Source organism: Azolla caroliniana, unplaced genomic scaffold (genome assembly GCF_043228905.1).
Source record: "Azolla caroliniana isolate FFs.n. ecotype wild unplaced genomic scaffold, voAzoCaro1.0.p SCAF_9, whole genome shotgun sequence".
Classification (NCBI taxonomy): Eukaryota; Viridiplantae; Streptophyta; class Polypodiopsida; order Salviniales; family Salviniaceae; genus Azolla; species Azolla caroliniana.
Window position 1 is genome coordinate 14370753 of NW_028230444.1, and position 20664 is coordinate 14391416.

Here is a 20664-nt window from a genome sequence, read left to right on the forward strand (position 1 = left end):
GCTCCACCAGCAGAAGGACCGCGAGGACCGGGCCCATCGACAGATCAACGCACGGCTCAAGCAAAAGACAGATGATTTTGAGCACCTGCACCGGGACTACAAACGGCTGGAAACGGAGCATAAGGAACGGGTGGCCGAGCTCTAGTAGGAAGTGGATCGGGCCGCGACGGCGCTCGCCGACGAACGAGCGGAAAATACAAGAGGGTTGGACGAGGCGGAGAAGGTTCGGACTGATCTCCAGAAGCAGCAGCAGGAAGAAAAGGAGAGAGCGTCAACGGTATTGCAAAAATTACTAAGCACATATCAAAGGCAATTGACGCATTACAAGGAGCAGGTGGAAGACAACGTCAAAATCATCAAGCAATTGAAGGAGGAACGGCAAGCTGCGGAGATCAAATTGCAGTGGGAATGGGCCGGATTCAGTGCATCCTTCGGGCATGGCTGAATCAGACAAAACGCTTGATTGACGAAAGCTCCGTAAGATGGTGGACAAAGTGGGCACAAAATGCGGCGGAACTCCAATTGCTACGGGCAGACGTGGCAAACCGGCGGAAGGAAGGAGATGATTGTTACACGTTGACTTCCGAGGACTTCACCGCCATACGGGACGAGCTGGCCGACGACTTCCAAGTCCTGGCGGATGAATAGCTGGCGCAAGTCCGACAACTCGTAGCTCAGCTAGACGATGATAGGCTGGACGCTCAAATCCAGTTTGAAAGCTACGAGCGGTCTCGGGTTCGGGAAGAAAAAGCACGGGAAGCGGCAACGGTTAACCTTAGTGATGAGGAACCGTCGCCGACCGAGGGCCAACCCGGAACCAGTCAACCGGAGACCACTACGACGGAGGGAGCAACGACGGAGACGCCGGTGTCAGAGCAACAAACGGAGGAGCAGCCGCAACAGCCACCAAAGGACCACTCGCAGCAGCTATCAACGGAGCAGCAACAACAGCAGCAACAACAGCAACCACAACAACAACAACAACCAATTCCAGATGAACCATTGGAGACTCTCGAACAAAGCATTTTGGATATTTTGGATGAAGAATACAAAGGGTCGGATGTGGATTCGACGTACAAGGTACTGTCCCACGGGCGTGCCATGTGTTACCGGCCCGACCGACAAAGGAGTCCAGAGTGTGAAACGGGGAGTTATTTAATTATTAGGAATGGTTGTAAGTAAGCTATGAGTGTGGATGGACGGACCGGAACCAGTATGCCGTTCCGGATCCGAACTGATCCCGAACAGGTGCGGATGGCACCGTTTTGTACTACAGACCGGAAACCTATTTAAAGGCCCGGATACAATGTAATGAGCAGCGGTTAATTAATAAAGCTTAGTGTTTTTTATCTCTCTGTGTTAATTGTCGTTCTGCATTCATTGTTATATCTTACGCGTGTGATTATTAAGGACGATCTTACTAAGTAGCCTAATTAAGTCGGATTAATCGTTGATTCTAATCCTATTGCCGTAACACCCCTTTGGTGAAGTGTCTTCCGTAGACACCCTATGTTAGGCCATTGTCCGTCCCTAAGAGTTAACAATGAACTCTGGGAGAAGATCGGCATCATGTTCCTGAACAAGAATGCAATTAACCGGGTTTCGGTATTCCGAAAGCTAGTGAGGCTCCGGTATCAAGACGGCTCTAGCATGGCGGAGCACATGAATGCCTTCCAGGGGCTAATACATCAAGAAACCTCGTTGGAAGTACCTCTCGTTGATGAGGTACTCGCATTGCTCCTGTTAGGTTCCCTCCTGGATAACTAGGAGACATTAGTTGTCATGTTGGGCAACGCCGGGTCGGAAAGAAAACAGTTGTCCCTAGCAAGGGTAAAATCAAGCCCGCTAGATGAAGAAGCTCGTCGGAAGGACCGGGAGTCCGGAACCGATCCGAAGGCCTTGGTCACGGAAGATGACCACAACCGGGGAAGAGGCCGGTATCGGAGTCCCCAAAACCGAGACAAATCAGGGAAGAGATCGAAGTCAAGGGGGAGGCCCACATGCTTCTATTGCGGGAAGCCGGGACATTTCCAAAAGAACTATCGACATTTTTGGAAAGAGAAGGAAACTGGCACTACCGACTCGAAGAAGAGTTCGGACCGAAACGGTTTGGATCGGAGAGGACCGGATCAGAAGGGAACGTCGGCGATCGCGACAAGTGAAGAAGAACTAATGCTCATTACCGAAGAGAATGAGTTAAACCTTGTCGGCGACGAGACAACGTGGGTTGTCGATTCCGGAGCGTCGTTCCACCTGACACCGGACCGAAGATGCTTCTCATCCTACACAATTGGTGATCATGGTTGTGTCCAGATGGGGAATGAAGGGACATGCCGAATTATCGACATAGGAGATGTGCTGTTGACGACATCAACCGGATGCAAGTTGTTGCTAAAGGATGTCTAACACGTTCCGGAGGTTCGACTGAACTTGATATCAACTGGCCGGCTAGATGATGAAGCCTACACGGGTAGCATCAGGAATGGAGTTATGAAGTTCAGCAAGGGAAGCTTCATCGTGGCCCGAGCCCGGAAGGTGAACACTCTGTACTTGATGAATGGCCGGATATGCAGGGAAGAAGTGAACGTAGCAATCTACACTGTCGGTGAGCTGTGGCACAAAAGACTGTGTGACATGAGTGAGAAGGGGATGAAGAGGCTTGCCGAAGACAACCTCATTCTGTTGAAGGACGTGCAACTTGAGAAGTGCATGATTGCTTGGCCAACAAGCAAAACCGCACCTCCTTTCGGTCAAGACCACCGATGAGACGGAATGCACCACTGGAGCTGGTGCATACCGATGTATGTCAAGTGGACACTGAGTCACATGCCAGATCACAGTACTTCGTTACGTTCATAGATGACCACAGCCGGAAGTTGTGGGTCTCACTATTGAAGACGAAGGATCAAGTGCTATTCGTCTTCAAGGAGCTCCACGCAAGAGTGGAAAGAGAAACCGGTTGGAAGCTGAAGGCAGTTCAAGCAAATAACGGAGGAGAATACTAGGGGAAGTTTGAGGAGTACTGCTGGTTGAAGGGAATCCGGCTCAAATTCACCGTGCCGAAGATGCCTGAACTAAACGGGCTGGCCGAACGGATGAATCAGACCGTGATGGAGAGAGTCCAGAGTATGTTGGCACATGCAAAGTTACCCAAGACATTTTGGGCTGAGGCGCTGACGATGGCAACCTATGTGATAAATAGATCACCCTCAGTGCCCTTGGACGGAGACACACCGCAAAGAGTATGGACCAGTAAGGACGTGTCTTATCGGCATCTGAAGGTGTTCGGGTGTCTCGCATATGTGCATGTCGCAAAGGACAAGAGAGCAAAGTTGGATTCGAAGTCCAGGCCATGCATATTCCTTGGATATGGCGATGATGAGTTCGGTTATCGGGTGTGGGATCTGGTTGACAAGAAGGTGTTTTGGAGTCGAGACATAGTCTTCATGGAAGACAGGACCATTGCTGACTGGGAGTCAGAGAAGAAGGTGATGAACTCCGGATCATTCAATGAAAACCAGCTTGAGGACACAAGGACTTACCCGGTTGAAAACTGGACGCTAGCCAGTAACCGAATGACACTCAACGAACCGGACGCATATGGACAAGAAACCGAACCGACTGAAGAAGAAGAAGAAGACACCGGAACTAGACAAGATCCCGAATCAGATTCGGATCCGGAACAAACGGAGGAACCGGCAGTCGAAAATGAAGGACGGAGATATCCTCTCTGAGAGAGAAGAGCCCCCCGGAGATTTCCGGATGTAGAGCATGTGTTGCTAACCGATGAGGGGGAGCCGGAAAGCTTCTAAGAAGAAAAACTAGACACCCACAACCACAAGTGGTTGAGTGCCATGTAGGATGAGATGGATTCCCTGCATGAGAACCACACATATGAACTGATGGAGCTGCTGAAAGGGAAGAGAGCATTCTGGAACAAGTGGGTGTACAAACTCAAACCGGGAGATGCCGCAAATCCACCAAGGTATAAGGCCCGAATTGTGGTGAAGGGCTTCTAGCAGAAGAAAGGAGTGGATTTCGATGAGATTTTTGCCCTGGTAGTAAAGATGGCATCCATTTGGACGGTATTGGGCATACCGGCAAGCATGGACCTCGAGGTAGAGCAACTGGACGTGAAGATGACATTCCTCCATGGTGACCTCGAAGAGGAGATCTATAGGCATCAACCGGAAGGATTTGAGAAGAAAGGGAAGGAGCACCTAGTGTGCCGGTTGAAGAAGAGCTTATACTGACTGAAACAAGCTCCCCCGCAATGGTACCGGAAGTTCATCTCCTTCATGATCGATCAAGGGTACCACAAGACGCAGGCCGATCACTGTGTGTTTGTGAAGAAATTCGATGGAGGAGATTTCTTGATACTCCTATATGTGGATGATATGTTGATTGTCGGACGAGACCAAGGCAAGATCCGGATGCTGAAGAAGGCTCTGAACCAGACCTTCTCAATGAAATAAATTTTTTTTTCCAAAAGAAAATATACTTCCATTAGTTTTTAGAAAAGTCATAAAAACTACAACATACAAAATTTTTCCCCAACTCATCTTTATAAGATGATGGTTGAGGAAACAAAACTTTGAACTCCAAAATAGAGGAAAATAGACAACTAATCTGAAAATTATTCTATAAATAGCTTCCAAGCTATTCCATATTGCTACCACAAGCTTCTAAGGAAGAGAACAATGTATTCCATGCCTCTACATCTCAGTTTTGAAGTTGATTGGGTCTGGCAAGACAGATATTGGGAATGCACATCATCCGGGACCGGTTGAAGAAGCTATTGTGGTTGTCACAAGAGAAGTATGTGACAAGACAAAGGTGCTTCAAAGGTTCAACATGTCGGAGGCGAAACTGGTCAGATCGACACTTCCAGCAAACCGCAAGCTCTCCGGGAAACAAAGCCCGAGGACAAAAGCGGAGAAGATGGATTTGATGAAGATACCATATGCTTCTGCCATCGAGAGCTTGATGTACACAATGGTATGTACCCAGACAGATATCAGATATGCAGTTGGAGTGGCGAGCCGGTTCATGAGCAATCCCGGCAAAGAGCATTGGAACGCGGTCAAGTCTCAATTGGCAGCATCATTCCAGATGGAGAACTTGGGGGACCTTCACAACTTCCTCGGGATCGAAGTGATCCGCATCCTGGAAGGCATATTAATAAGCCAATGACACTATGTGTTGAATATGCTCTTCAAATTTGGCATGAAGGATTGCAAATCCATCTCGACTCCTTTGGACAGAAATGTCAAGCTTCGTCACGGATTAGGAACCGCATGCGACGCAACACGGTTCCAACAAATTGTTGGAAGCTTGATTTATTTGACAATCACACGGTCAAACCGCAGTTATCCGGTCAGATTGATCAGTCAATTCATATTGCAGCCAATGTTCGACCACCTTCAGTGCGCACATAGGATATTGCACTATGTGAGGAGGAGCTGAGGGGTCGAAGGGCACCAAATCCGCAAATGCAAGGAGAAGGCCGTCAAGTGCCTTGGGAGCAGACAAGCTGACCAGACGGGTCGTGGAGCGTGGGCCAGGAGGCAAGATGGTAGAAGGAGCCAAGGCTAAGAACCGACAGAGTAGAAGGAGGAACCTTAGGTTGAGCTTGAGGGGGAGTGTTGAGAAACAAGCTCAACATGAAGCTGAACCGGCTGAAGGACCGGTTGGGAGGATCGATTGGAGGCTAAATACCTGATTAACTGAAGAAGTTGATAGGTAGATTGGCCGGGAGAGCCGACAGGCCATTAGGGCCTACATTCTTATGCTTAGTAATAGGAATATTTTAGGTACAGTAAGGGTCAGATGCTCTTATGTGAGTGATAGGGTGTATAAGATAATAGATAGTTATACACTATATGAGGGCTTGACCAAACCGATTAGATGGAGTTGAAAATCATAATATATTATATAGCTCTAGGTAACTATGATTAGAGAGTATAACTCAAGAAACTAAGAAAAAAGATAGAGAAAGCGAGCAAGAAATAAGAATGTTCTGATATTCCAACATCAAGAGAATACAAAGGAGACAAACTCCACATTGAACTAAAACCAAAGACCTTCCTCTTCTAAGACACTTCCTCTTCCACAAAGACACTTCTTCCTAACACTCCTCATCCACTCTTTGGCCTTCACTCTTAGCCCCCTTCCTCACTAATATCCCTTCTTCTTTTATAACCTTCCTCTTCTTATCCACGTTCATGCTATTTTTAGAAGCTTTTTATCTCCCTATTTTTAGCTATGACACATCGACCTTCTAATCGTCATATCTCCCTCATCCGATATCCAAATTAAGCGATTTAAAAAGCTATAGAAAGCTCTTTTTACAAGCTTTCTAATCCATATTTAAACGTGATATTTGGATAAACAACGAGGGAGTTATGACCATTCTATTTTTACTGTTTTTTATAGTCTGCGTTTTCTCTTTTTACTTTTCTCTTGGTCTCGTACTTTTACTTTTGACTTCTTCCCTAAGGTCTTAGTTCGTGTTCTTATCCTCAAAAGGTGAATTATCTATACTTTATATTCTCCTAATGTTCAATGGCTTAGATTCTAAAAACACTTTCACATTTAGCCCTCCCCCTTGTTAGAGGCTAAGCCATTTATGGCGAAGCACTTATTGGCAGTACTTAACAAACAAAAGCTCTCTCGCCAATCTCTTGGCTATAGACAATGAGAGAGATATAATAAAAAGAAAATAAAAAGATGTGAGTAAAACCCCCGCTAATCGGTAGGAAAAACCTCACACTCCTAGACACACCCACACACACATTGACAATTCCATCATCATCTTTCTCCTTGTCAACACAAAGAAAGAGGTTACCACAATCATTATGTCTTCGTTAACTCTCCAAAGACTAGTAGGGCCATGGGATACATCACTCTTGATAGCAGTAAGCATGTCAACATATAAATGAATCTTTCGAGCGAGCGCACCTTTTGCACAAATACTTTCAAAGCTTCAAGACTTGTCGGAATTGTCATCTTTGTAATTATGTTAATCTTTGAATCATCCACATGAAATCCTTTTTGGCACAACATATTGTCCACACTACCTTGTTTTGTATAAACAACCATTTTATCGACAATCTCATCTCGAGAAGGAAGTGAAAATTCATCTCGTTTGGTCGAATCATTCAAGGGTTTGAAATTGATCTCATTCTTCTTTGGAACCAAAACTATAGGTGACACACACCTCAAATCTTCCATCTTATAATTGGAACTTTCTTGTAACCATGCGTTGAACTCTTGCATAAATTCTTCCTTTTGTTCAACACTCAATTGCCGAAGCTTTGGGGAAATTGATACACTTTCCTTCAAGTTGATGTGGTATTTGTTGCAAGCTTCTCCTCTTATTCCAAAACACTTGATGAACACATCCTCCACTATGCTTGTGCAATGCACCACTCCACTATCTACTACAACCACCCTTGTTGAAGATGACCTACTAATAGGAATTCCTACTTTGTTTACTACAAATTCAGAAATCAAGCTTACCCTAGCACCACTATCACCCAAGGCATCTTTGATGTGAACCCCTTTGATGGAGACAGGGATGATTGGACGTATGTCCTTTCGATCTTCTACTCGCATGATCCCCACGTAATGCACGGTCTTTTGACTTTGGCAAATACTCACAAGCCTCCCCCACTCATTTTGTAATGTGGATGATAATTGGAGAAGTTGCGGCCATGTTATCCTTGGTCCACTCGATATCAATTCATGCTTCCGATTGAAAGATTCTACACCTTCTCCCATAGGAATATCCTCCATCTTTATCTTCCTTCTAGAGTGTCTCCTTCTCAATTTGTCCTCTTTCTCATTCTCCTTAGACTTCTTCTTTTGTCTTGAGTCACTAGATTCTCCTTCAACTTCTTTCTCCTTTTGCGAGGCTCTTGTCCTTTTCACAAGAGCTACTTCACAAGCACTATCACTATCATCAATAAAATTAAGAAGATTCACATTATGAGGAATTGTAGGAACCTGAGTCATTGGAAGTGTTATGGATTCGCCTCCTTCGACTCCATTGTTGATAGGTCGTTGTCCATTCCGTTGCACTTCATACATGTCTCTTTCCATACCTCTTTGTTGTCGATGAGGACATCTTGTTGAGTGTCCCTCCTCTTGACAAGAATAACAAATTACACCTTGATGCCCTCTAGAGCCACCACCATCGGGAATAGTGTTGCGAATTGCTTGGGATTGTTGCAAGTGGGCCATCACTTCATCAAAGCGCCGATTCACCAACGCCATTGTATCTTGTTCACTCTTCACTTGTTCCACTTCTTGAGATATACTTGTTGGGTTTATTGTTGTGGTGGTATACACATTTGGAAACACTTGTCCACCATGCACAATTGAAGATAAGGCTTGAAAGTTGGCACGAGGCATCAAATTTGCACCCAAAGCCGTCATTTGGGGATCCCCCATGGAACTCATCATCTTCACTTGTCGATCATAATCTTGACAAACTTGGAGAAGAGCTTGAAAAGTCGTTGGATCCTTCAAGCTTGCCTCCAAACGGAAATGCATATCAAGGCCCACCTTAAATTGTTCTATCTTAAACCACTCGTCTTCGGTGCCACCACGAAGACGAATCCACGTCGTCCACAATTCTTGGAAATTTCGTTCATACTCTAAAAAACCAAAAGGTGATTCCATCTTTAGTTGAAAAAGCTCCTCCCTTACCTCAGTTGCACTTTTCCATTGAATATATCTTGTACGAAATTGATGCACCAATAATTGATATTCTCCTTGTTCATTTTGCGGAAGAGAGTCATACCAATCTCGAGCACGACCATAGAATGTAGCTACCAACAAGGGCAACTTTTCGTTGTCGGTGATGCGTCCAATAGATATGGCATGATGCTCAAAGCATGCCAAAAAGGCACCAGCATCTTGTGTTCTTTCACCCGAAAATGCAAATTGCATAGCTAAGTTAATGTAATATAGTAACACAATTAAATGATAACTTCTCTTCCTATACAGAAAGGATCGACCCTCCCTGGAGCGCCAAAATGATAGGGTGTATAAGATAATAGATAGTTATACACTATATGAGGGCTTGACCAAACCGATTAGATGGAGTTGAAAATCATAATATATTATATAGCTCTAGGTAACTATGATTAGAGAGTATAACTCAAGAAACTAAGAAAAAAGATAGAGAAAGCGAGCAAGAAATAAGAATGTTCTGATATTCCAACATCAAGAGAATACAAAGGAGACAAACTCCACATTGAACTAAAACCAAAGACCTTCCTCTTCTAAGACACTTCCTCTTCCACAAAGACACTTCTTCCTAACACTCCTCATCCACTCTTTGGCCTTCACTCTTAGCCCCCTTCCTCACTAATATCCCTTCTTCTTTTATAACCTTCCTCTTCTTATCCACGTTCATGCTATTTTTAGAAGCTTTTTATCTCCCTATTTTTAGCTATGACACATCGACCTTCTAATCGTCATATCTCCCTCATCCGATATCCAAATTAAGCGATTTAAAAAGCTATAGAAAGCTCTTTTTACAAGCTTTCTAATCCATATTTAAACGTGATATTTGGATAAACAACGAGGGAGTTATGACCATTCTATTTTTACTGTTTTTTATAGTCTGCGTTTTCTCTTTTTACTTTTCTCTTGGTCTCGTACTTTTACTTTTGACTTCTTCCCTAAGGTCTTAGTTCGTGTTCTTATCCTCAAAAGGTGAATTATCTATACTTTATATTCTCCTAATGTTCAATGGCTTAGATTCTAAAAACACTTTCACAGTGAGCATTGAAGTACTTGTCAGTCCTTTGGAGGACTTGTTTAAATGTGCTCAATGAGCACATCATCTTGTACAAAGTATTTTTTTTAATTGAGTTTTTGTTGTGTGCTCTCTCTATCTCTCTCTCACATAATGTGTACTCTCTCTCTCTCTCCCTCTTTGTGTATACCTAACTGTCTACAGGTGTCCGGTAGAGCCAGTTGTGTTTTGTGTTCAAGTTTCCGCACATGCAACTCTTTACAGACTCACTAGGGGACCCGGTTCTAGTGCCAAAAAGGGTGCCATCATGGGTTGTCCCAACCCTGTCCCGACGGTCACTTGTGGCCTTAGATAAGGACCTCAAATAATTTTCTCCTTCCCTCATTCTCTTCATTCATGATTTCCCAATTCACTTTGTATTGGTCAAGTAGTGTGGAGGGCTATCTCTTTCTCTCTAGTCCTAACTAGTCCCGATTTGTCCCAACTCTGAAATTGTTTTTTCCCAAATTTGGAACGGTTATAAGCTTTTAAGTTCTAAACATAATATATGAGAATTCTTGCCCTAAGAGAGAAGAGGGGTTCCTCTCAAGTGGAAGGAGAACTGACTAGCCAAGTTCGAGTCCAGGCGAGGTCGATGATGTGGTGTCCATGTTTTGTCCCAACTAGGACAAACTCCCAAACTGAGTCTCAACGGGTAGTCCTAATGCCTAGACAACCAACTAGTTAGTCCCAATGGCCATATTTAACGTATATAAGGAGGATTGGTCCACATTTGTATTCATTCCCACATTCCCACATTTTGATTCTCATACTCATCATTTTTGGTTCAGAGGAGGTTGGAGTGCTCTATCTCCCTAGCTGTTTTGGGAGTTGTCCCAACTCAGTCCCGATTTGTCTTGACTCAATCCTGATTTGTCCCGACTGACTGCTCACTTGTCCCAACTCCAGATTTTGGTTTGTCTCAAATTGGGATGATCCTAAGCTTTTCTTTGTTAATATAATTTATGAGCATGTTTTGGGTCCCAACTTGTTTCCCAATCATGTTTTCTGTATGTTTTAAGACTCTCATGAAATAGTGGTGTAACACTTGGTATTAGAGCAAGAGTGCAAGTTGGGAGTGGATATGATGCCAAGGAAGGAAAAAGTGATTGAGGGAAGAGATGAAATGGGAGGTGAATGGGATTGACCACAATCAAGAAGCCATGGAAGGGTGTGAGCCAATTGAGATTGTGGTGGCACATGTCGTGAAAATCTTAGAAGAATAAATGAAGGAGCAATGCCCAAAGAGGACCAAAATGAGGGTCGAAGAGGAGGAATTGAGATTGAGATTGAGATTGAGATCGTGGCCGAGGTGGACTCAACCAAGTTGGTTGAGCAAGGAAGGAAGATAGAAGAAGGACACTAAGAGGCATTAGAACGAGAGCTCAAGATTGAGCAAGAGACTAAGGTGCAAGGAGGAACTACCTTAGGTTGCGACAACCCAATCCCAACGGGTAGGCTCAAGAGACCACCCAACGACTAGTCCCAATGGCTAGCAAACCAAGTGACTTGTCCAAATGACCATACTTGGCCTATATATGAAGGATCACTCCACATTTGTATTCATTCCCACATTCTCATTTTCATTCTCACCATTTTAACTCTAAGGAGCATGTAATGCTCTCTCTCTAGCTATTTTGGGAGTTGTCCCGACTTGTCCCAAGTTCGGATTTTGGTTTGTCTCAAATTGAGACAATTGTAAGATCTTCTTTGTTAATATAATTCATGGGCATGTTTTGTGTCCCAAATTGTTTCCCAATCGAGTTTTCTGTATGTTTTAAGGCCCCCCATGAAATAGGGGCGTAACATACGAAGGTGTTCTCGACCACGACGGATGAGCAAAGGAAAAATGATGGAAGAAAGGCTTGGGAGGGTCATAGAGATAGAGATGAAGATTCCAGGCTTGGTCAACAAAGGTTATGGAGCAAGAGGCGAAGGTGGAGGAACTTTCTCAACGGGCCATAGAGCAAAGTATCATCGAGAGTGGGGTAGGATCAGGATGTGGTGGTTAGTTACTCTCATCAATCTTAGGGACATCAAGAATCTAATCGATTAAATTAGCTTCTTTTCCTGCACATAAAATAAACTGTACCCTTGCTTTTCCCACTCCAAATGCCAGGTAATACATCCATCACCTCGTTATTCCACCCAGAAAGCTTTGTCAAGGAAAGCTCCATGGGAGTGATTTGCAACCATTTATAGACGGAACTGCTCTTCTTCAGCTCCTTAAAGTATGTGGAAAACAGAGGAACCCACCCAATGCAATCCGAAAGGATTTGTCCCGAAAGATCAATGGATTGCCACAGCCATTATTACCATGCTTTCTAAATGTGGAGCCCTCAGGACAAGCTAACGCTATATTCAAAGAAATGAGAAGTCAGAATGTTGTCACTTGGAATGCTATGATCTCATGCTATATCCAACGTCATCTCCATGACATAGCTTTGCGACGATTTGTTTCAATGCAAGGCGAGCGTATATTGCCTTACGTTTTCACTTTTATCTGTCTACAGGAAGCTTGTGTAAGCATAAGATCAAATGTCATGGGAAAGAGATACATGCCGAGGTCAAGAGAGTTGGTCTTCGTTAAAAGAAGATGCTGTGCTTGGCAGTGCATCGGTAAACATGTATGCTAAATGTAGTGTGCTTGAAAAAGCATGTAAAATATTAGAAGAGATTCTGGAGAGAAATATTGTATTGTGGAATGCACTTATTGAAGGGTATGTTTAATACCGGCATGGTAATGAAGCATTAAGCTGTGTCAAAAAAATGCAAGATTAGGATATCTCACCAGACTCTCTCAAATATATCACAGTTTTGAAAGCATGTGGAAGCATAGGATTGCTGGAGATGGGAGAAGAGACATGAAGAAGTGAAGAGGAAAGGTTTATTGGGAAAACACTTTTGTTAGGAAAACACTTTTGTTATTGGCGACGAGCGTTGTGATGGGTACTGCATTGATCAACATGTATACGAAGTGTGGTACTTTGGAGAAAGCATATAAAGTGTTAAAAGAGCTTCAGAAACGTAATGTTGTGGCTTGGAATGCATGGATTGCATGGGCTTGGTGATGAACTTTGAAATTGAGGTCTATGTATGTGGACAGAATCTCACCAGACACTGTAATTTTAATTCTTGTTTTCAAATCTTGTGGAAGCGTTGAACTTCTTGATATCAGAGTGAAAATATACGCAACTATAAAGAGGGCCTTTTAGGCAAAGATATTGTATTGGGATCTGCATCTGTAGATATGTTTTCCAGGTGTGGCATGATGCAAAAAGCATTGTATGCATTTGAGGAGATTGTACACAAGAACGTGGTTTCATCAAATTCATTGATTAGAGGGTATGCTCAGTTGGGCTTAACCAAAATGATACTCCATAAGAAATAAGAGTACAAGGTACTTTGTCAGATTCGGTTAGTTTCCATGCCCTAGTGATTTTTGATGATATGTTTAATCTGTATGGTCTTTCTCCTTCTTTAGATCACTATACGTGTATGGTTGATCTATTTGGTCGAGCTGGAAATTGCAAGAAAGTTTGAATGAACCTTGGTAAACTCTTGGATTCTTCTTGCAAGCTGAGCATTTGAGAAATTAATCCCTTTAGACAAAAGGTGCACCGCTGCATATGTTTGCATGAAAAATCTATGTGATATGCTGTAGGGTTGCATGAAGAAGCTGTGAAAGTTGAAACTCAGAGGCTGAAAATGAAGCATGTAAGGATGTAAGGTGATTGGACATTGATGGAAAAATCCATTGAATTAGAATGCTAACTGAGAAAATAGAGATATGCCATACACACCTCAATCACCCTTCATTGAATGTCCCATGTAATGGACAACCCACCCATAATATATGTAAATTTGATGATTGTGGGTAAGTTGAAAATTTTGACGAATTTGTGCGTGTGTGTCTCCCTCTCTACTACTAGTGTGAGAAATGCAATGCTACCCTTGGTTTTGAAGTATGCCTGCATTCATCTTTCCACTTTTTGTACTATTGGCTGGGACTACCCAAAAAGGTCTTAAAATTTTCAAGTATTGTCTAAATACTACTAAATTTTAAACTTTGGAAGTTACCCTTCTGGTAAAGGGTATTAACACCACTAATATGAAATACCAAGAGTTCAATATGCCCTTAAATGAAGGTCTAATTGTTGAAATCGTGTGTATGCCCAAAAGTGGGGATGCATAGAATTGTAAAGTTAAGATAGAGACAACTTTTATATAGGTGCACTCACATTATAGATTGTATATGTAAAGCAAAAACAACATTTATGGAGGTGTGTTGACAATACATCAGCCGTAAATTTAAGGCAAAAACAACTTTTAGCTGTATTCACAATATTTATATATATGTTTATATATGTAGTATGGAATTGTAAATTTAAGATAGAGAGAACTTTTATATAGGTGCACTCACATATTAGACTGTAAAGCAGAAACAGTTAGGTGTATTCACAATACATATGCTGTAAATTTAAGGTAAAAACAATTTTTACAGAGGTGTATTCACAATATATATATGTATGTATATGTATATACATTATAAAATTGTTTTAAGGCATAAACAACTTTTACAAAAGTGTATTCATCTTTTATATTGTAAATTTTAAGGGGAAACAACTGTAATGGAAGTGTATTCACCTTACATATTTTAAAGTTAAAGCAGAAATAACTTTAATGGACAACAACATCTGTCTAAGTAGATGTTGCCTTTAGCACAATGAATATATATGTAGTGTTAGTGCCACCAAAGCAAAAGCTGGTAGAATAATGCATTAGATGTTTCTCTTTGATCTTTGGGTTTCCCTCCTTTGATTAGCCCGCAATGTTGAGCAACTAGAGAAGAAAAATTGTTACATGTATCACCTATTCTCCCTTCACAAGAAGAATGGAAATAGTGTGATTGACTATGTGTTACTTTTTGAAGGTATCTTGGATCGCATACACAAGTTCGGACTTGGTGAATTGACATGAGAATGTGATCATATGACTATTATTGACCTCAAAAGCCTGGAAATGTCTGAGTAGCCTAGCTTGGAAGGAGATGAAAATGAATTACTAGCAACCTAACATTAACTTAGGCAAATGGAAAGCACATTACTAGGATAGTCTAAGTTTGTTGAATTTTATTTTTGATTTTGAAAAGATTAAAAATCTCCTATCCTTATGTAGCAAATAATGCTCAAAGTTTGTGAACAAATTTACAAGTTTGTAGAATGAGATTGTTATTAGTCAACCCCAAGAAGGCATCAATGAATTTCAAGCAATTGGCACAAATAGCATTCATATTTGTAGAATACAAGCTATTTCTAAAAGTAATTGTGTACTAAATGAGAGATACCTCGTACAAAGACTTTCACCCAGAGATATATGTATACCTTTATCCCATGCAAACATATCAAAGATAATATCGGAAATGCTTATCTTTGTATGGACTGCCAAATTCACAAAATATGATGATTTGTTGTTGAAAATTGACATGGAAAGGTGTTTCCAAACATTGAGGTGGGATTAATAGGTCAAATTATGCATAAACATGGATTTGTAAGAAAATTTTCAAATACTTCGTATTTCTTCTTGCAACATAGCGAGTCCTCGTGTGTCTTTGATAGAGATTTGCAAAAGTACGGTCAATAAGAAAGTGGATACAACCATGTGCTTTACTCTATAATAACAGAGCTTTACTCTATGATAATAATACCCACCAAGTGCTTTACTCTATTTTATTGCTTGACACACCCTCCGACTATGGTATATGCATCATTTGATAGCAAAGTGGTGGAAACATCATTGTATGTAGCTTCCTATAGGAAACATTGATATATAAGACATATGTTGATGCTTCGTCCTTTTCAACTAATAATATTGTGTGATTTATGATGTATAACGAATCATGCAAACTTTCTACAAATTGGAGACATTCATAAAGAGGTTGTGTCAAAGAGGACTTGAAGATACGAAAGACAAAAATAAGCAGTTAATGAAGAATCACTCATTGCTACACTATCCATATTGTGTACTTTGAAAACGTACAAAATTTGATACAATGGGGGAAAAAATGCCAGCACCCTGTAAGTGATTGGGAAAGAGGGCAAACAACCGAAAGGATTTTCCAAATTATATGTTTAGAAACTTGAGTGAGGATTGTTTTTGAGTTAACAATAAACGTTCTTGTTGATGAAGTCCACAATAAGTAATCATTGCTTTTGATATTCTTCTATACTAACAGGTCACGCAGTGAATAATTCTCCTTTTCTCTATGTGAGATCATACTAGAAGCACAGTCAATAAGCATCTCTACAAGCACACCCCTAGCACTAAACTTGAATTCCTGAATCAAGTCCTATCTTCCACCATCCGTCAGATTTGGTGATTTTGCTAAAAACCTTGTCCATGAATCTAAAACCGAGAAATGGAACAGAGTAGTTTATAGGTGCAATGAACTGATAATGGAAAGGATGTGCTTATTAATGAAATTTAGCCAATTGAATGCTTCTAGAGGTGGTATGATGGTGAATGGTTGTGGTTGAGTTTGTTCCATGTGCTTGCTATAAGTTTCATTCCGTCCTTGATCATCTCTATCCTCTCTTCTTTAACACATGTAATAGTGTGATACAAATAAATAAGAAGTGTCTGTCATACCTAATGCCTCTTGGCAATCAGGGTAGATTCAACACTTTTGACCTAGTGGTACATAAAGCTCTTTTTTTTCTTTCCAAACTCCAATAATTGTGATCTGGAATAATTATTTGTGGAACAATAATAATTAAAACTTGACGAGGCCTACTTCCTCTATCTTTGTAGTTCTGACTAAATATGTCAACGTACATGTTATTATTACCAATTGATCACCAAATTAGAGGAAGGAAATGCATCGGAAATGGATGATTTTCTCTTACCTTTCATCAGTGTGAGAATCTGAAAATGTCAAAAGCTCAATTTTGATCTTCAAGACCTTCAGAAGAGAGTCCCCAATAGCACATTCAAACGAACAAAATGCGTTTCCATAAAATGTATAATACCACAAACACAGGGAGGGTTACTCTATATCATAGTGGCTGGGGGCGGCATGTCCATTTTCGTTGTTGAAGGAAGGCGCGTGCTTTGCACATCTGGCTCCCGGGCAGCACGGCGTCGTCCTCCAATCCGTGGCATGCCACTATAGAGTATGGGCCTCTCAGGAATGGGCACATACTTTCCTGCAAAAGCAATTGGCCAGCTCACTGAGCCGATTCCAATGCTGATCAACCAATACTTCCACGACAGCTTCACCGTTGATGCAAAGCTGTTGAGAAACTCCACTATCACGATCTGCATCACCACCGTGATGCCGATGATCCCGACAAACAGCCAGTTCGTAAAGATTCCCTGGAACACGTTCTTGTCCTCGAGCTTCCGTGCATTCACTTCGTTGAAGAGCTGGCAGAACACAAACGCATTGAATATGACAGTCCTGTTGATTTGGGAGGCGTTTGGTACACCAGACAGCCCCATGAGCTTCTCTCCCTTGAACTGAAGGGCCAGGAGAATGGCAAGCTGATAGAGGGCCTGGAAGAAGATGTTCCTCCACATGACATTGGAGATGAGGGGTTCTCTCCGCCCGACCGGGGGCACGTCCAGCAGGTTATCAGTGGGCCGCTCTGTAGCAAGTGCCAGCGCTCCCAACGTGTCCATGATCAGATTCACCCACAGAAGCTGTACAGCAGTCAATGGCACCTCCCCTGATGATACTGCCGCCACAAAATTTATGGAGAGTGCTGCCACATTCACGGTCAATTGGAACTGGATGAATTTCTGTATGTTGCGGTAAATTGATCGCCCCCACCGTACCACTTTCACGACCGATGCGAAATTGTCATCCATAATCACAATGTCTGAGCTCTCCTTTGCAACTTCTGTGCCTTGGATGCCCATGGCGAGACCAACATCTGCTTCTCGGATCGCCGGTGCATCATTAGTACCATCACCTGTCACAGCAACAACCTCGCCCATTTCCCTCAATGTCCTCACCATCAACAGCTTATCCGTCGGAGATGATCTCGCCAGGATAGAGATGCTTGGCAAACGCTGCTTTCTTTCGTCGTTCGAATAGTTACGGAATTCTCTTCCTTCGATAGCAATATCCCCATCCAGAAGGATCCCACACTCTACGGAAATTGCTTTTGCCGTCATGAGGTTGTCTCCTGTCACCATTCGTACCTTGATACCCGCTGCCTGGCAGCGCTTAACGGCTTCACGGACCTCAGGTCGGCAAGGATCCTTGATCCCAACAATGGCGAGAAGGGTCAAGTTAGGACCACTGGGAATCTCCCAATCCTCTATCATCTCATCACCACTTGGTACGTCCACAGGATCGACATCCATATATGCAAAGGCTATGCACCGTAAGCTCTCGGAAGCCATACCCTCTATTTCTCGCATCAATCGGCTTCTCTCATCGCTTGTAATGGGGATTGTCGTATTATTTGATGACATCATTTTGTCACACTCTTCTACAATGATCTCTGCAGCCCCTTTCCAATGCACGCGTACTTCGTCACCCGCTTGGACGGCCACACCTCCCCGTTTCTTTATGGAATTGAAGGACTCAACTTGCAAGATCCTAGATAGCGATTTCACCATAGCATAGTCCATCCCCAGCTTCAAACCCCAAAGTAAAGCAGCTTTTTCCGTCGCAGAGCCAGTGAGTTCAGGCTCTCCGCCACATTTGTCTGGGACAAAGACGCTGCCCGTACTATTTTGTACAATGCCCTCCAGGAGAATATTCCGATAATGTTCATCCATGAGTCCTTCTTGTTGAATTATATTATCCTCAGGTCCAGTAGATTCATCTCGACTATTATTTATTCTAGCACCACAAATCCAAGACTTGACAACAGTCATCTGGTTGAGTGTCAGTGTGCCAGTTTTATCACTACAAATGGTGGTAGCACAGCCCATGGTTTCACATGCCGACAATCTCCGCACGAGGGCTTTGTCAGCCATCATTTTCTTCATCGCATAGGCAAGCGACAGAGTGACCGCCAGTGGGAGACCCTCAGGAACAGCCACAACTACGATCGTCACAGCAATCGCAAATATTTTCACCACACTGTTGAATGCCACGGTTCCCGATGTTTGCCCAGCCTTGAATTTTCCTGAGCTATCGACACCTTCTGTGTGGCCCACAAAGTAGAAGATGATGAGAATAACAAGAACAGCGCTTGCGACAGTGAGCCCGACTTTCCCGATGAGGGTGGCCACACCGTTGAGGCGTACCTGCAAAGGGGTTTCTTCTCCTGTATCTTCACCGATGGCTGCCATTAGTTGGCCCCACTCGGTGAGCATTCCAACTGCCGTTACGACCATGATACCCTGCCCATCATCCACCTTGCCACCAGATGAGAGGAATGGCATCCTCCGATGCACATGGATTGGCTCACTCTCACCAGTGATGCCAGACTGATCTATGTGCAATGAATGCCCATCTACGAACAACCCATCAGCTGGTACTTGATCCCCAATGCTAAGGAGAACAATGTCACCCACCACGATTCGAAAGATGGATAGCTCCTGCCTCCTACCATCTCTAATAACCTCCACTTGAATATTCCTTTTCTCTTCATTCAATGCAGAGAACTGAAGAGATTGTCTATAATCACTTATGGACGTCACTAGAATGACTATAATCACAGCAAAACTGATGGCGACTCCGTCGTGCCAACCTGTCCTCACACCCTCAGTTTTCATGCCCAACACTAGAGATGCCACAGCACAGACCATAAGTATAATCAGCGTGAGATCTTTGCATGCATCGATGATGAAGGCCCAGAAGGGTTTAGGGGGTTGTCGTATGTATGTGTTCGATCCATAAGCTTTTGTTCTCGCTTCAATGTATGCAGGGTCATTAGGTATACCCTTATCGGGATCCGTTTTGAGGCGCCTCATCACTCCCTCCACATCCCCAAGTTCTTGCATAAGAACATCAGTTTGATGCTCTTGAACCAGACGCACTAAATCTTCGGGTTTCAATGCAAAGTTGTCATCGTCGAGAGCCAAAGGGCGATGTATGATTCCTCCAGCTTTCAGGAAACGATTGACAGCTCGTATTGCATGAGCACTTGCACGGAATTGTCTGACAGCCTTTTGTCTCTGTTGTTCCTGGTCCATGGAAGCAGTGTATCGGAATCTGCGGGCTGCATTCAGCACAAGGGTTGCCTTCTTCCATCGCTGGAGACTTCCTAATTCATGATGTTTCCCCGGGATGTCAAACACATCATCATCCTCATCCTCATCCTCATCCTCATCCTCATCCTGGGTAGAAACATGAACACGCGTGTGCACTGATGAGTCGAATTCCTTGTTGAGACGATACCCATCCTGATTCGAAACCAGAGAGAAGGTGGGCGGGTCGACTTCTAAGGCCCTAGATCCATCTGATGACAGGTCCATGACAAATTGGCCGATACTGGAGGAAGCAGGGAAACACGATAGGCTCCGTCGAGCAGGTCCAGTGAAGAAGAGAGATGATACTCAGAGGATACTGAGCAGGCGGTGGCCATGGAGATGGCGGCGGATCCATGGCAGCAGGAGGAGGTGGAGAACGGGAGCGCTCATTATTAAAAGTGGAGAAAGGGATTAGAGTGTTGTTGTTGTTGTTGTTGTGTAGTAGTAGTAGTAGTAGTGTTGTGAGGTGAGGAGGAGATTGTTGATGTCTGAGAAGAAGAGAGGGAGAGAGATGAGGCGCGAAGGATCGATGAAGCTTCCTACGCCCCATGTGAGAGTGAGAGTGAGAGGAGACGAGATTATTATTATTATTATAATATCATTTCTGTCTCCTTCTCTCGCTCTCTCTATTTTATTTGTCTGTC

General features: G+C 43.1%; 1 pseudogene; it reads right to left on the reverse strand.

Moving 5' to 3' along the window:
* Positions 1-16629: 16629 nt before the first annotated feature.
* On the reverse strand, positions 16630-20402 carry LOC147860224 (calcium-transporting ATPase 5, plasma membrane-type pseudogene; annotated as a pseudogene).
* Positions 20403-20664: the final 262 nt, after the last annotated feature.